Source organism: Microcebus murinus, chromosome 8 (assembly GCF_040939455.1).
Source record: "Microcebus murinus isolate Inina chromosome 8, M.murinus_Inina_mat1.0, whole genome shotgun sequence".
NCBI lineage: Eukaryota > Metazoa > Chordata > Mammalia > Primates > Cheirogaleidae > Microcebus > Microcebus murinus.
Genome location: NC_134111.1, coordinates 9,413,144 through 9,417,835, shown reverse-complemented (window position 1 = coordinate 9,417,835; position 4,692 = coordinate 9,413,144). Strand labels below are relative to the sequence as shown.

Here is a 4,692-nt window from a genome sequence, read left to right as displayed (position 1 = left end):
AAGCATTTTGTTTGTGGCACCAGGGGACCGCACAGGCAGGGCGAGGCCTGCATCCCTCCACCTCGAGAGAAGGCCCAGACGGGAGGCCCAGGTAGCAGGATGGAGGAATGGAATGAAGGGGCTCCGGGTCTGAACACACGTAGCAGTTATATGAAATGTCACCTGGAAAAACTGCTGGCAGTGGCTGTAAATGTAAGAAAATGCTTTAACGAACAGGGTGACACTTATCAAGCCATGGGCACATGTGGGGGAGGAGGTGTGGCACAGGACTGAGGACGGTGCAGCTGATGGCATCTGAGCCTGGGTGCACCGACTGGCCTGTGCTTCCTTCTCTGGACTGGGGAGAAGCAGCTTGGGGTGGCACGAGGAATGCACGAGGTGGCAGGTGTAGCAGGCCTGGCAGGCTTCGGCACATACTAGGTGCTCAACAAAACTCATTTATCCGACAGGTAATTATGGACATGAGTCGGGATCTTCTGGGGATGGCGACACACTGGTGAGCAAAACACGGAGGAGTTTATATTTTAATGGAGAGGCCAAATCAATGAAAAAAATCAGTCGCAGCACTGTCAGGTGGAGAGGAACGCCTGAGGGCGGGGGAGGGGAGGGCCAGGATGGCGGCGTTTTAGACGAGGTGGTCCGGGAAGCCTCTCTAAGACGGCGACGTCGGAGCCGAGCCGTGAGGAAGGCGGAGAAGCGTGCCGTGAGCGTGTCTGTGGGGGCACAGTCCAGGCCGGGAGAACAGAGGCGCAGGGGTGGGGTGTGCTGGCCGTGTGCGGGGCCAACAGAGAGTGCAGGGTTTCTCTCGCGGCCCCCAGGCGGAGGAGTCCGCGGCGCTGTTTCCCGGAGGCGGCGGGTAGGGCGGCATCGGCACTGCGCCGGCCCTGACCTGAGCCCGACCCTGGGCCCGTCCCTGGGCCCCCCCCCCAGCCGCCCACCCCCGGGCCGCCCCCTGCCCGCTGTCCCCTCCACCGCTGGCGGATGGACGGAAGATGGTGCAGAAGAAAACAGCCGAACTTCAGGGCTTCCACCGTCCGTTCGAGGGGCAGAACCCTTTCGGGCCAGCCTTCTCCCTAGACCAGGCCCGCCACGGGGACCCTGAGGACTCTGACTTCAGCCTGCAGCTCGGGGCCTGCCCTGACATGCCCACCAGCCAGCCCATGGACATCCCCGACGACGAGAAGAGGAGCAAGAGGAAGCGCAGCCACGCCACGGCAGCTTCTCCGGCAGGTTCGAAGACGCCTACCCGCTGCAGGGGGACGTGCTGGGAAGGCGCCCGCGCCGCGTGCAGACCCGCGCCAGCCTCATCGCTAACCGGGAGTACGCCGTCAAGGCACTGAGAAGCAACCGGCCACATTGGGAGCAGGGTTTTCCAGGAGGTGGAGAGGGTGTATCCGTGCCAGGGACGCAGGAACGTCCTGGAGCTGGCTGCATTCTTCGGGGAGGAAGACCACTTCTACCCGGTGTTTGAGAAGATGTGGGTGGTTCCGTTCTGAGTCACATCCACAAGCAGTGGCACTTTGATGAGCTGGAGGCCAGCGCCCTGGACTTCCTGCACAACAAAGGCATTGCCCACAGGGACCTGAAGCCGGAAGACATCCTCTGCCAGCACCCCAACCAGGTGGCCCCCGTGAAGATCTGCGACTTCGACCTGGACAGCAGCATCAAGCTCAGCGGAGACTGCTCCCCCATCTCCACCCCGTGCGGCTCGCCGAGTGCATGGCCCCTGAGGTGGTGGAGGCCCTCAGCGAGGAGGCCAGCATCTGCAACAAGCGCTGCGACCTGTGGAGCCGGGTGTCCTCCTGTACATCCTGCTCAGCGGCCACCCGCTGTCCGTGGGCCACCGTGGCAGCAACTGCGGCTGGGACCGTGGCGAGGCCTGCCCGGCCTGCCAGGACATGCTGTTTGAGAGCGTTCAGGAGGGCAAGTTCGAGTTCCCGACAAGGACTGGCCATCTCCCGCCCCGCCAAAGACCTCATCTCCAAGCTGCCCGTCCACGACGCCAAGCAGCAGCTGAGCGCTGCCCAAGTCCTGCAGCACCTGGGTGCAGGGGTGCGCCCAGAGGACACCCCGCCCACGCCCATGGTCCTGCAAAGGGACAGCTGTGCCAAAGACCTCACGTCCTTTGCGGCCAAGGCCATCGCATGAACCGGCAGCTGGCCCAGCGAGAAGAGGACTTGGCGGAGGAGGAGGCCGCGGGCAGGGCCAGCCCGTCCTCCCCAGCCACCTCACGCTGCCTGCAGCCGTCCCCGCCCTCCGAGTCCAAGCTGGCCCAGTGGGGACAGAGAGCCAGCCTGTCCGGGCCCCCGTGGTCCTCGTGGGAGACCGCACCTGATGCCCTCCCCCCTTCCCTCTGTACGTAGGTGCCCCCCAGATCTAAACTTCTTTTTAAGCTATGGCGAGTCCGCGTTCCGCAGGCCGCCCCCTCCTCTGGCTGCATTCCCTGGCGTTAAGCTCAGCGGAGGGGCTGGATTTTTACAGAAGGTTTTTGCTTTGGGGTTTTTTCCCTTTTTTCCTGTTCCCCCGCCCCATTTCTTTTGTGTTTTCCTTCTGATGGGGTGGAGAGTGGAGGGTGCCTGTGGCTGGGTTTCTCATGTCCCCAAGCTCGCCTGGACTGCCAGGGTCACTGCAGCCCACCACCACCTCCTCGCCCCTGTGGCCTGCACGGTGACTTGGGAGCCTGCTTCCAGCTGGTTGCCATCTCCCAGGGCTGGGAGCACAGGACATCCCCCACCCCCCGTGTCTGCCTCCCCAGCCCTCAGGACTTTCAGGGACGGCCCCCTCCCCTCGTGCCACAAGAACAGTAGCTCCTGAATCCCGCACCCCAGACACCCTGGTGGCTTGATGGGGCAGGGGTGCCCTGTCTCCAGAGGGGGGCCTGGGTGCAGGTGTGTAGGAGAGAGGGCGGCCCACCCTCCGACCCCCCAGACCCTCGCCCAAGCTCCCTATCCCCATAAGAGTTGACAAGTGGGGCTTCTTCTGAGTCCAGCTGTCCAGGCCCCTGATGGTGGGAACTCTACCTCTGACCTTGACCTTGAACTGCTGCTGACACCAGGGACACACCCACTGCCTCCTCCCCGCCCCACCAGGGACTGAAGCAGCAGGATCCAGGTGGGGGGATGGTGTGGGAGGGGCTGGACAGGCGTCTGTCAGCCAACCTGGGGGTCCCCAACACCCCCTCAGGGCACCTGAGTGCCCCTTTGCAGGGCTAAGTCTGACTATGGCCACGTCCTGCCTCGCCCCCACTCAGGTCTGGCACGGAAGCTGTCGGCCTCTCCCCCTCCCCATGGCTGGGGCTAGACCAGGGGGTCCTGCTGACTCCCCCACCTGCGAGGGCAGCGTTTTTCTTCTGCCCACCTTCAGGAAAATGGCCGCCACTTCCACGGCCTCGGCCCATGCCTCTCTTCGGGCACCCAGGAATGGTGGGGAAGGGTCTGCTTGGTCCCCCACCCGCTCGGCGGTGAAGTACTATGCAGTAGGGGTCCCCATTTTTCTACGTGCACATGTGCTCTGCTGGTCGGGGCGGCAGCTGGGGTGTCGCTTCCTGGCCAGCCCGGCCCGGGGTGCGCTCAGGTGTCTGCCAGGGCAGCTCCTCCGGCCTCTAGACCTCGGTCGGGGGTTTTCGTTGTGTTTAGTTAGTTTTTTAAAGAAAACATCAGTTGACTTCGCTTCCCTGTTCCTGAAGAATATTTGAATGTCGGAGGGGCCTCTGGGTGGGGAGCTCGGACACCGCCTGCCCAGCCCCCCTTCCCCCTCCCAAGTCTCCTACGATTGTCACAGTCTAGTGGCCGGTGGGGGTGGTGCGCCCTCCCCGGTCCCCCCGGCCGCCTGTATCTGTGGACTGGCCTTTCCAAAGACCCCTCGTGGGTCTGTGAATGAGCGGAAGATCTGGAGCGGCCTGGGCGCTGGGGGAACGGCCATACATCAATGTCAAGATGTTCAAAAAAACAAACAAACAAAACCTCAGAAATTTTTTAAAGTAGGGGGGGAAACATCCAAGCACTTTAATTCCATTGTACCAGTTGAACTGATCGAGCTCAAACGTTTTCCTTTCCACTAACTGTCGAAAGCCGGAATTTTGTATTCTGTTTTGTAAGGATTTAATAAAAGTCGTAAAAACAAACAAAAAACCAGAGAGTGCAGGAGCAGAGGGGCTGCCTGGCGGAGGGTAAGGCCACAGGTCAGAGAGGGCCCTGTAGGTCACAGACAGGCTTTGCATTTTAAGCCAGGTGACCTGGGAATTCGCAAGAGGGCTCAGGGCAGAGAAACGAGGCTCTGCTGCATGGAGGTCAGACACTAGGCCAGGGCTGCTCGGCTCAGCACAGTTGCCGCCTTTGCTGTGGGCTGTCCCGTGCGTTGCGGGGTGTCTAGCGGCACCCCGGCTTCAACCGAGTAGGCGGCAGTGGCACCTGCTCTGCCCAGTCATGACAACCAAAGCTATCCTCTGGCATCGCCAAAGGCCCTGGAGGCAGAATCACCCAGGCTGAGAAGCACTGCAACAGAGGCACCAGGTGGGACGCAGGTAGGAGGTGGCCACAGCGCAGACTAGGAAGGGAGTGGGGGAGGTGGAAGGAAGTTGTAGATTCTGGGTTGACTTTGAAGGTATTTCAGACCAGCAGGATTTGTTCCTCTTCTGTTTCTTTTGACTAAATAATATAGCTGTTGAGAATTTAGCCTGAGGAAATGATTCAA

General features: G+C 61.5%; 1 pseudogene; it reads left to right on the top strand.

Annotated features, from left to right (window-relative positions):
* Positions 1-992: 992 nt before the first annotated feature.
* On the top strand, positions 993-2,335 carry LOC105861880 (MAP kinase-interacting serine/threonine-protein kinase 2 pseudogene; annotated as a pseudogene).
* Positions 2,336-4,692: the final 2,357 nt, after the last annotated feature.